The following is a 13,577-nucleotide window of genomic DNA, read 5'->3' as shown; positions in this document are numbered from 1 at the left end:
GAATGAAGCTTTTAAAAGCATTTTAGAAAAATGCTGAAAGGAGTTACTAGCTTTTCTCCTTTTTGGTACATGAAGCTTATGCGCTTCTGACAGACGGAAACTAAAACAGACTAAAGGAATTTAGTGAAAAGGTGACCTCATGAAGTACTTTTTTTTTTTTTTCTGTTCTTTTGGGAGAAAAGAGGGAGGGTTAGCTTTCAAGATATAATCATAACATCAGTGGGGTTAAGAGCAGAGCTAGTTGAAAGTAACACAGTTCCAAAGAAATTGAATTTTGCCATATAGTCTGCAGTGAATGGAGAGCCTTGTTGTGTATGTAACCTAGGCATCTAGGTAAGGTGGTGCTTCATCTTCAGCCAGTCAGTGGGAATCTACATTCCCATCAAAGTGAAGAAAGCTACAGGATGATCCAGTCTGCTTAAAGTAAACACAAGTTTTCTTTTCACTGTGCAGGGAAACAATAAGAAATGTGAGATACCTTTTTTTGATAGCCCCTAACAGGAAGGTTCCCTTAAAACATGAAAGCAGTGCTGTTCGTCACCCCCATCACCGCCTTTTGCCTGAGGAGTGTTAGTCTTTTCAGCCCCTTGAGCTCAGCCATATCTCCCACATCTGGCAGAGTGCTTGGACCATCAAGCTAGAGTTGAGAGAAGGGACAAGGAAGGCTTTAAATTAGTATGACAAGGGAGAAGAAAGTTACCACAAGCCCTAAGAGGGAGTGCAAAGCTGCTGAACAAAGGCCATGGGTTGATGTGATAGTGAGGAATCACAAAATCAACAAAATGGTGCTTAAGTGGGATCACCTCCAGCACATGCACTTAAGCTAGAAAGTGCCTATAAGACACCATTGTGGAGAAATCTTCCAAACTCTTTCTAGAAACTCAGTATGCTGGGGTGCCTCTCCAAAGTGCCTGCATACTAATGCACCCAGTATGGGGATTAAACATGACGTTAGAGAGCTGTGTGCAGTTGCAGGGCTATGTTCTTGTTGGGACTACAGAGACATATGGGGATGGCTTACATGACTGGAGTGTTGCAGTAAAGGGATACAGGCTCTTTAGGAAAGACAGTCTGGGAAGACAATGAGGGTGAGCTGCCCTTTATGTGAGAGAGTAGATGGAGTGCATAGAGCTGTGCCTGGGAATGGACAAGGAACAAACTGAGAGTTTATGGGATATGTTTAAAGAGAGGACAGGTAAAGGTGAGATTATAGTGGGGGTCTGCTACAGGCTACCTGATCGGGAAGAGCAAGTAGTTGATCCGTCTGCAGACAAGTGAGAGCAGCCTTGCGTTCACAGGCACTGGTCAACCTGCTCTAGGTGACTCTGCTTAAGCAGGGAGGTTGGATGAGGTGACCTCCAGAGGTCCCTTCCAATGTTAACAATTCTGTGTGATTCATTGATTGTGACAAGACTTTCAACAGAAGGAGGTAGAGATAAGCTCCAAGGTCTCTCAGAAATGTTACGTGGATCACAACTGCCTGATTCCTCAGCATAGATGACCACAAGCAAGGGCTCAGCCCTGTACGTTGGTTCTGTTTAACTTTCCAGGTTTTCTGAGGCAGATCCAGCCTGAGATCCACTGTAAGAGCTAACATCCGGCCTCAGATCCACTGCAACAGTTAAGTGGGTTAATTTCCAAAAATGGCATTTCTGCACTTGTGTGTATGCAAGCACATTTCAGAGCATGGCTAATGTGTGGTGAATTTTAAGTGCTTGCAGAGGCAGACTATTGAAGAGCAGGTGGACAGGTTCACTGTTAGAGGATTACTTGAGAATCTAAGTTCCTAAAAGCAATTTGAACAAGTTTAAATGAACAGAGCTTTCTTTTTCTCCCTCCTTTTCTTTTTTCTTTTTTTTTCCTTTTTTTTCCCTTTTTTTCTTTTTGCTTTTTTCTTCTTGCTTTTTTCCTTTTTTTTTTTTTTTTTTTTAATCTTTCCTTAACTACAGTAAAATAAAAAATGCTTTTATTGTTTTGAATCTTTGCATCAGTTTTGGACTTTATGGAGTGAGCAATCAAGTCTGTCAGAGCAATTATAGCCTTTAATGGGGAGAAAGGGGGAGGAGAAAAAAGCTGTGTGCATAAGCACAGAGGGTATTCATAACACAGAATAGGAGGGGAGGGAGAGGTCCTCCCTTCTGCACTCTGAATTAGGCACCTACTCTTTTAATGTGTAGGATTTATGTGTTGACCTTCTCTTGAACATTTCTTCCTCAACTCCATGTTTTGTGATGTATACATTTCCAGGCCTTTCTCACTCTCACTCCATGAGAGTACCTGAAGAATCTTGTAGCTGTATTATGATGTCTCTATGTAGGTTTAGTATTAGTGACAGTACTATTTATTTTATCTTTTGTGGTGCCAACACAGAGGGCTGCCATAACATTGATTCCATTGCAACTAATGGACACAGACAGCCACAGCATCAAGGTGTGGAGAAAGCACAAGCATCTCATATCCGTACTGCAACATGGAGTGAATACCCCTGGGAGGGACATGGGATAGAAGAAAAGCACTTTGTATTCATTGCTCAAAACATGACAGTTCTGTCTGCATGGGGCTCAAAAGACTGTCTGCAAGGGATAGACAAGCTGCTATAGAACTGCTTTCAAAAGTTCTTTATTCACAGTGTAATTTTTCACAGCTGTTCAAGTGATGGAGCCTGGATGATACCTTCTGTTGTTTTCCTATTTGTTTACATCATGCCAATTTCACATATAACACAAGTGTCATCATCAGCAATGTTGTGTCCTTATGAGAGGGAAAAGGCAAACCTGTATAGAATTTATTTTTGCCTCTGGAAATAGGCAGTAGCCTGAGAGAGCATCTATACCAATAAATTTAATAGTGGGTTAATGCGTTTTTGACACTGAGGACAGTTGGGCCATCTAGCCACATTCATCCTACTAAACACTCACTTTCCAAAACTGGGAGGTTGTGTCTCAACTGCCTAACAGGAATTGTCCTTCCTTGATTCTGGCTCCCTGAACATCCCTGGGAATTGCTTAGGTGAATGCTAACTCGGCCCAGGAAAAAGTGCACCAAGAAATGTTCAAAAATTTAACAAATTTAATGGATGATGTATCACTGGTGTCAGGCCCATGGCACTGTTTTATTCATTAACATGGGCTTATCTTGATGCTCTTTTGTGGGTTTCAAATGTTACTATATGTTGTCTTCGTATCTCACTACCCAGTTCAAGTTCTGTAGTGAAGGGTTTAGCATTGGGTGGGGGCAGGAAATAGCTACAAAGTCAGAGATCAGGAGTCATAAAACTCTACGGATAACATGAAAGATGTAAAAGAAGATGCACATAAGGCTTACTCTGCCCAAAGGATATAACATATTAATGTTTGGGCTAGAGCATCTGTTACAAAATCTAGTTTTCAACATGGAGGACAGAAGAATGAAGAAAAAGAGCACCCCAAAACTCTTCAAATATACTGTTTTTGTAAAAATGTGCAAACAAATATTCTGCTTATATTCACTTTTCTTGAATTAACTAATAATTTTTCATGTGTAGGGAAATCTTCTATGTTATAGCTTGCTTTTTGCTTGTGTGAATTTGCAATGAATACTACAGCGTTACTTTGGAAGGAAAGAAGTTGATTTTTTTTTTTTTTTTATAAAGAAAATCCATTGTGACCATGAAATTGTTTGGAACAGCACCTAAAATGAAGGAAAATTCTTCAGCATAGTATAATGTTCTATTCACTGATAATAGGTGACTTGTACTTGATCATTGCCTTGGATTTCTATTCACAGTATGACTATATAGAATGAAAAGAACTGGAAAGTTGTAGATAATTTTGGTTCAATTATATGGTAGAGATTTAATTTCTGAAGCTAAATTGAAAATAAAAGATAAGAGTAGAGTTGGCTTTATTTCTTCTACTGAAAAAAACACCTCTAAAAATCCATCCGTCCAAATGCTAGAACAGATATTAGACCTTTTAGCTATTAGAATTGAATATCTCAATGAGATATTTATAGAGAGAGTAGAAATATGCACTGGGCAATGTTAATAGCTTTCACATGTAGTTTGTTCAAGGGAGCAATGTTTCCACTTAACTGGCTTAGAAGGACAGGCAAAGCGGCCAGTAGTTAGCTTTCAAAGAATGAGAAACTGGCTTCTTTCACGTTTGACTTCCTTTTTTTCATGTTGTTAATATTATGTAGATTTTTATAGTCAATCAAAAGGTCTCTTGAAAGTACTGAATCCTATATACAGATCACAACAGAAATGCCATCTCAGATAGTATACAATACAAAGGCAAGTCCATTCTGCATAATACATGTTAGTGAGGTACCCTCAGATGTGTTTATACAGAGCTAACTCCAAAGCCAGGAACAGGATCTGCTTGAACCAAAAAGGAGCAGGCCATGTCCCCTCAGGCATGACCTTATGATGGCATCACTTTCATTACCTGTGCTGGTACTTCTGAGGAAAACTGCACTGCAGGCCATGGGCACACTGGTGCATAAAGGACTTTGAGCATCAGGTTCCACCGTTACTGCCTGAAGCACTGATGATGCCATGCTGTGAGCTTAATAGTTAGACTGTTCCTCCAGTACACGAGCAGAGCTGGAACTGAAGAGGAAGATACGAGACAGCAGATGATTTCAAAACAAACAAACAAAAACTCCCAAAAAAGCAGACAGGAGAAACTCAAGTAGGATGAGTATGAGTAGGACAATGTGTAACATCCTAGAGCAGCAGTTTCACTTTGAGTGTTCATAGGCAGTTTAACTGAGGCACCATGGAAAGGAAAGGGGTGAAAGAAGTTACTGTCTCTTTTGGGGATTTGGAAAGAACTACTGCATTAAACCTGCTAAGCTGGACAACACTAGATGTGCTTTTTATCAGTCATCTCTGAAACTGACCTCCAGATGAATGGAAATGATTTTCTACTATTCCAAAGCTACACTGAATGGGAAGAGATTATTCCCATTCTGCTCTTTCTGGTTTTGTCATTTGGCTCTACGATCTCTCAGCTGAGTAGATCCATAACCACATGACTTTATGACAACAGAAGAGAAAAGTCTGGCTTATGAAGAGCAGAATGACCTTCTGGCTTCAAAATTCAGTCTAGATTTAATATTGAAAATCTTCATCTCCCTTTTTTTCTAATACTATAAATGTCCATGGGGAGACAAACTACTTGTACACTGAATGATGGTGTTGTAGAATAAAATACAGTTTAGGTCTGAATTGCCTACTTTCCTTTGGGTTCTGTAAAACAAAACATTTATTTTTATTATTTTTTTTTTTATTTTTAGCCCATCTCCATTAATTTATAAATGCAAATGTGCTTTAATAAAGGACAGTGGGTGTCTGTACCATGTAGTCGCACGAAGCAAAGAGATAGTGGTGGAGGGTGGATTATTCTAATCAAACTACTCGCACCTTGCCCTCCTTGACATGCAATACCACTTTAAACAGCAGTGCTCTAATAGAGAAAAGAGCTGCTGTACTTACCCACTCAGTAATTTGCATAACTTTGAAGAGCTGAAAATGTCACTGCTGTTTTACAATAATTGTTGGGAAATGATTAGCTATAGCATTTATGCATTCCAGAAAAAAATGTATTTTACTATTCTCTCTTTAATATTAATAAGGATTAATAAAAGGAAAAAATAAAATCACCTTGGAGGACAAACATTATATGTAAAATAATAGGTGTCATATGAAAGCACATGAGTTATCTGTTGTTTTGCTGTAGCTTGTCACATCTGGAAAAGATTTCAAAAGACAAACTCTTGACTGCTCGTCTTGCAATTTCAAATGCAAATTTTAACAACAGGAATGGCTAAAAGTAATCCATTATTTTCTTCCTTCTCTGCCTTTTAGTTGTGATTAGAATACTCCAAATTTATATTTCCTGTAATTCAAATATTTTTAATTGTGACATATGTACATGAGCTGCTCATCTCTTGTTCATAGTTCTTGTCCCAGCTGAGCACTTGACAAGCTGACTGAGGTATTGGTTCAAGTTAACAGAAAATAGTCCTTACAGGTCTCAGAACTCAAGAAGATCTGTTGCAGAAATACATTAAGCAATGAGTCACTCCAATACAAAATGTCTCTTATCATATATTGAAGGGAACATCAGAAAAGTCTCTGACCAACATTCTTCTACTTTCTGCCTTTCGCAGACTACTCTTTTTCTTGTACTGTAATAACAGTACAGTTGAGATTTAGAAAGGTCATTTTTAAAATACTCTAAGGGCTAGACTGCAGCTCCTTTGCCCAGCCCCATCTGGGATCTTGGCCATGAATTTCAGTCTCTCATGGCTTTCAGTCTCTGTGTGATATAAACAATGTGTTCCTCCTGATGCACAACAAAATTCATTTTGACAGTCTGTGGAATGGAGAGCTTACTGACCAGTTTCTTCCCAGTTTACATTAAACTCTTCAGTGTTTTGATCTCTAGAAAGGTAAAAACAAAGAGATGGCAATTACTGTTACACAGATGAAGATGAAAGTTTTAAGAATGTCATATTTATCCAGCACAATTTTAAAGAGGATGAGGTATCACATTTGTATTATGCATGATATAAACTCATTTGAAGAAATGTGGCAGTAAGCATTACAAAATGTGACATACATTCTCTAGAAACCTCTTGAGATTTTTTTTTTTTTTTTTTTTTTTTTTCCTAATCAGGAAAATATTGTCAGAAATAACTAGAACATCTCTCCTGAAAAAGAGAGTTTAATTTTACCTATATTACAAAGTCTAAGTAAGCCTTTTTAGAAACTTTGATGGGAGAATTGAGAGTAAACTGGACTGGAATGAAAAAAAAATAAGAAAGAATGGTCAGTGCATCTGCTGTACGCAAGTGTGGTGGTGTGCAGCATCCCAGATGATTGACAATCATTTCATGTAAAAGGGCAAGAATTTCAATAACTGCTCTGCAAGTGACAGAGGCAGGGCTTGCTGGAAGTAAAGCTGATGATGCCATCAGCACATGGCATATTGAAGGACACATTCTTCACCTTTACCAGAAAAAAATTGCAAAGACTTTTAATGATCCAGAAATCCATATGGTTGTATGCACAGTGTAGCACTGTCTATATTTATCTGAACTATTTCTATGGTAGTGTAACTGTACTAATATGGCTCTCAACCCACATGAATTGACCCTACTTCTCATAATTTATGTCTACTATATTTGTTGTCACTAGAAGACATTGCATACTCTAGCATATATAGACCTCTCACTCACAAACTGTGATCTTTTGTTTGATTTTCTATTCAGACCACATATTTTATATATATATATATATATATATATATTATTTTTTTTCCCCCCAGAAATCGGATGGGAGCATCCCTTTCAGAAAGAAATCTATTCTTGTTTTAGGGACTCCAAGATCTGCTGAGGTACTCCAATGTTTAATTGCCTTTACTGCTAGGAAAATGCAGTTATTTTGTTATTTCAAGGCTGAATTTGTCTACTTTTAATTTCCAGACATTTGATCTTGTTAGGTCTTTGTCTGCCATACTGAAAGACATCCACTATCAAGTATTTCTTCTTTGTGTCAGTACCTATTCACAATGATCAAGACATACCGCTCAACCTTTCTATTCAGTAAATTGAGCTCTTTAAGTTTCACATCATAAGACTTGTTCTTCAGCATCTGAATATATATATATATACACACACATATATATTTCAGTTGGCTCTTTTAATTGTTTCTGCTAATCATTCTCTAGGAAACCTGCTTTGGCAGGGGGATTGGACCCAATGATCTATTGAGGTCCCTTCCAACCCCTACAATTCTGATTCTGTTATTATCAGTGTGGAGAGGTAGCCACTACGGTTTAGAGGCTATAGCCACCCTTCACCCTCCAGTTTTGCATATACTGCCGTTTCTTATGATTGTTAAAAAGGATTCTCCAATATCAACCCTCTAAAATATTTTCTAGTGGAAAAGTTCTCATATAAAATGAGTATATCCATTTGACATTCAGTGGTGAACTGCACTGAAAAGCAGCAGGTACAAACTCTTACATCACTGAGATACCTTCAGCCCATCAATTCCACCAAACATCTGTTTTGCCCTCCAGTAATTGTGACAGTGTTTAATTTTAAAGTTAGATATTGTAGATATTTTCAATATGAATCATAAACACTTTATTTTTGATGTTAAATATTTGTGAGACTATGTTTTTGTCAGTCTTTCTTCTTCAGGACTTTTACTCTGTAGTTCATGCTACATCTTATTTATCAAGAAAAACTTTGCAAATACTGGAGGCCCTCAGTTCCTCAAAGTACATGTCCATTTTATTTTGTTTATATTTTCTGTCCCCAAGTACTCAGTTCAGATCTTTTACATCTCATCTGAATGAGCAGTTCAGAACAAAAAGAAATAATGTATATTGATAACAGTTATATGCTAATTCATTAAGGTCTGCAGTTACCTCAGTGCTAATTAGAAGGATAGATACTTGAAGGATAAAGTAGGGCTCACAAGCATATCACACACATGTTCTTTCCTAATATATTTCCCGTCTATCACACTTATTACTGCAGGGTGGGCTGACAGGTTAATTATGTACTTGCAGGCAAACTGATACAGAGGATATTACAGTCTCGAAAGCAAACACATAATCATTTTATCTAAACAGAAGACACCCTCACCTTGATGAAGGTCTACATTTAGTGAACATTTTAAAACAACAGTCACTGCACTTTCAAGGAAGATATCTGATAAACTATCCATCAGAAGATACCAAGGCAGTAGTATATAGTAGGTGCTGCAAGGACTGAAACAATGCATATACTAGTACATGGAGAAAAAGACTGATTTTGTGATGAAGCCATAGAAGTGGAATTCACAAATATCTGTTGTGAAAATTCATTTTCAGATTTTCTATGTGCAGGCCCTTTGTTGTCATAAAGACCCTATGTGTGTGACTCTAGCTAGTGGGTCTTACAACACTGGGAGATCCTGTTGACAGGCATCCGATGTGTCAGATTACGATTGCCGTATGTATATATGTCCTGGCATCTGGGAGGCATGATCCCAGACATATCAGGTCCTTACAGCTGGGAATACATTTCCAGTGAGGTTACACTCTGTGCTCCCACTGCTGTGTAACCCAATGTTTTGCTTGCCCTGAACAATGCTTTTCTACCTGGGACCAGCAAAATGCAACTGATCAGCAGATGAGGCCACTCACCTATAACTAGCAAATGTTTCTTTGAGATGTGGAGACTTCTTTATTGAGTAAGTATGAATTACCTGACTCCTGCAAGGGTCTGTCTAGAGAGTGGCAAGAAGACCTAGTCTCACACAGAATATTTTGATTTGAGAGATGAAGCTGTGACTGCAATCATGTCATATGTTTGTGTGTTTTAATTGATGAACAAATCCTGAAACTTAAGTCGATTTGACATTTTCAGGTTTATGGATTCTTGATTCAGTTCTGTTTTCCTCAGTTCTTCTGTTTTTCATTTTCAAATGGGCTGAAATTTTATTCAAGTTTCCCCCTCAGTTATCTGCCATATATAACAGTTAGCCATCTGATGTAAGTCATTCTGTACTTTGTGTTTGTTCATTACTTACTACAATCAAACACAGGCAATAATTAAAATAAAAATTAAAAAAAAAAAACATCTAGGGATACAATCACTTATTTTTCTACAAGATACACAAACTATCCTAAAGTATCTTACCTCGCTCTGTACTCCAACACTACAAAAGAAGTTCTATATCAGCTGTTGCATTTACTTAAACTTTTCAAAAAGGTCCAGCAGAAAAAAGGCTGTGGCACAAGTATTAGATCCCTCACATGGAGCTGGTCTTAACACAGGAATAAAATATTAATCAACTAAATTATTCAAGGAGTAATTGTTGGTATTTGTTGAATAATGTATTATGTTCATGGTGTCTGAATACTACAAGAATGAGGAGAATAAATTATATTACAAAGCAGCAAAATCAATGACTTGCATTTGTTGAATAGCATTTGACCTAAGCTAACTGTATTTTAATAAAAACTGAGTATTAGAGAACAAAAAATTTACCTTGTTTTCTGACAAAGAGTATGTCTTTAGGTCTGTATTGTGATGGTGCTTAAGCCGTACAACAGGTCTTGAGAATAATACATTGACAACTAAAACAATCATATGCTACACAGTGATTTCCAGACACCAAAAAATACAATATTTCTTCCCTTCAGAAAACTTATTTTATTGCTACCTGGGAGCATTCTAGTAAACAGTCTCTAGTGTTTGTACAAGTAGCTTAAGTTCTACCTATTTAGTGTAAGAGTTTGTATGTTCTACATATTCGACTATTTCACTCATTTTGCATACTTGCTGGAATCACATTCTTCACTGTGGGAACAAAACACTGCACTACTGAAAAATACACATTCTTATTTAAAGGTAGCACTGAACCATTTCACCTGAACAGCAAAGCCCAACTTTCAGCGCTAAGCAATTTCACTGAAGAAATCTATGAATCAGGAATTCTGGCCTGAATAAAAAATGTGGACACACAATATGTTCACATTGAATACAGCTAAAGGATGGCAGCCCTTTAATTAAATACCAACTTGCATAATGACAAATATGATCCTAATAGAAAAGCTCTAGCAGTTCAGTTCAAGCTTCTTTCATGAGGGTGGGAGGTATATTAAAAAGGAACAACTATATGTGAGAAAGGTATAAAATTGCCTCATAACTAACATTCATTGCGGCAACAAAGGAGTGACATCGTAATGGCAGAGGGATGCTTAACCCCTAACTTATGCAAAGGAATCTCTGGATGTTCTGATATGCAGATATGTTCTCTCCCTCTCTTGCATAAACTACAAGCAAACATCTACATGAACAAAGCATTGGACCAATCAAATACGGTCAATAAAAGTGCCAGATACCCCACCTTTAACAGTTACCTAGAAACTACAGCAAAGTGAAGATGGAGTGGATTCCATGGATCCTGCATGGACCATTCAGGATTTATTGATACTTACACAAAGTTTTAAATGGTATTTCCATAGTCATGCAATAATTCGCATCTCATTGATGCTTTCCTACCACCATACACTACAGATTACCTTAACACGTGGAGTTCTTGCAGTGAAATGTGTTAAAACATGCTCAGTGGGTGCATGCGTTTGTGGACACCCAGCACAAAAATTTATTCCCTTTATTTCCTCATTCAGAAATGCAACTGCCCCCCATATCATTTCTATTTGGTGTCAGTGAAAGGTGCTCAACACCTCATTAAAGGTGGTCTGAAATCAGTCAAGCTAACATAAACATGCTTAAATTAACACTTCCCTAAAAAGAGCATGTGATCAAAAAATGTGCTCAGTTTGGGTTGGATTTAAGCACTCACTTTATAGAAGTAGAGTCCTAAAAAATCAACTGTAATTTTATAGAAAATTATATTCTCACTTGTAAATCTATTTCTGTATACTTGTACTGGGTTTACATGGCAAGGTTTTGGTAGCAGGGGGCTGCAGGGGTGGCTTCTGTGAGAAGAGTCCAGAAGCTGCCCCACATTAGATAAGAGCCAGTTTCAGCCAGCTCCAAAAGGGACCTACCACTGCCAAGAGCTGAGCCAATAAGCGATGTTGTCAGCACCTCTGTGAGAGCAGATTTAAGAAAGGAGAAAAAAAAATGCTGTACAGCTGCAGATGGAAGAGAGGAGTGTGAAAATGTGAGAGAACCAGCCCTGCAGACACCCAGGTCAGTGCAGCACGGGGGCAGGAGGTGCTCCAGGTACACGGCACAAGTTCCCCTGCGGCCTGTGGAGAGGCCCCTGGTGGAGCAGGCTGTCCCCCTGCAGCCCATGGGTCCCACATGGAGCAGATCTCCACGCTGCAGCCCGTGGAGGAGCCCCCGGTGGAGCAGGTGGATGTGGCCTGGAGGAGGCTGCGGGCCGTGGAGAGCCCCCGCAGGAGCAGGCCCCGGGCCGGAGCTGCAGCCCATGGAGAGGAGCCCACACAGGAGCAAGGGGGTCTGGGGGGAGCTGCTGCCCGTGGGGGACCCGTGCTGGAGCAGTTTGCTCCTGAAGGATTGACCCCCTGGTACGGAGCCGTGTGGGAGCAGTTCTTGAAGAGCTGCTGCCTGTGGGCAGCCCCCGCAGGCTCAGTTCGGGAAGGATGGCATCCTGTGGGAAGGACCCCATGTGGAGCAGGGGCAGAGAGTGACCGTGAAGGAGTGGCAGAGACGATGCATCAGGGACTGACTGCAGCCCCCATTGCCCGTTCCCCTGTACTGCTTGGGGGGTAAGAGGTAGAGTGTGGATGAGGGGAAGCTGTTTTTAGTTTTTCTTTGTTACTCACTTCTCTAGATTGTTAGTAATAGGTAATAAATTTATTTAATCTCCCTATGCTGAGTCTGTTTTGCCCGTGACAATAGTTGTTGAGTGATCTCTCTGTCCTTATCTCAACCCTTGAGACCTTTTTATCATATTTCCTCCCCCTTTTCCTTTGAGGATGGGGAGTGAGAGAGTGGTTGTGGTGGAGCTCATCTAAGTAAAACCACCACAGTACTATGGGGGACATTATTTTTCTTCTAAATTTCATTGCTACTACAGACTGCATGCATAGATATGTTGGTTTCTTCAGCTTTTTCTTTCTTGTCTTCACACCATTGCAAACTACTTGGAATGGGAATGCCATTCCCATTGGCATTCTACTGGGAATACACTACTGGGAATGCCATTCCTGTTGGTGGCTTCAGCCTCGGTTGTTATAAGATATCAATGCTGTCACAAACCCAAGGTGAAGACTTCACCTGAGGAAAGGAGCATGAAAATATCATGTGATAACAAAAGAAATACTGACAAAAAATAAGTCAGACTTGCCTCAGGAAAAAAAAAAATAAAAATAAAAAAAAAATTTCAAAGCTTGTATGCAGTCCAGAAGGTTTTTCAACTCTTAGTTCTCTTAGTTTTGAGACAGAGATAGATAAAAGATATAATGGGATCTCTGCATTTTTATATTTTATTTTATTTTAAAGACAGCTGCTTTATTGCTTCCTGCAACAAAGGTGAATTAATGTAAAAAGATGCTACTGCCCCCCTTATTTGGCACCTACATGGACTTATGACATCAGAACTATTATTTTATTTTTTTCTGAAACAGGAGTAGCCACTTGTAACATATTACCACATTAGTGTAAAATGGGCTTCCTTACTTACAGAGACCATTTTTCCTTACTTGAACCACTGCACTGGAAGAGAATTTTTTGTTTCGTCTTCTTACATGTGTAATAAGTCCAAATCTTAAGATCTTTCTCTTTTAGACTTAAACTAGACTTTGAGTATCTTTTTCTGGAATACAATCACCTGTGAGAAAGTTTCTGAGAAACTTCGGAAACACTTAGCTTTCTAATCCGGGAGAAGAGCACAGTAAAGACTTGTGCTCTTGATTTAAATTGCTGAAATATGACAGATCATGTATTTTGTGGTTGTAAAAAAAAAAAAAAAAAAAACCTATTGAATACATTCTTAGAAAGAGAATGCGAGTCAGTCATATTTGAAAAGAAAACTTAATAAAGAATTACGAATCAGATGAGATTATAATGAGTGGAAGGAAGAGTCAAAGGAA

Source organism: Cygnus olor, chromosome 3, assembly GCF_009769625.2.
Source record: "Cygnus olor isolate bCygOlo1 chromosome 3, bCygOlo1.pri.v2, whole genome shotgun sequence".
Taxonomy (NCBI): Eukaryota; Metazoa; Chordata; class Aves; order Anseriformes; family Anatidae; genus Cygnus; species Cygnus olor.
The sequence above is the reverse complement of the archived record's forward strand: the minus strand, read 5'-3'. Positions refer to the sequence as shown.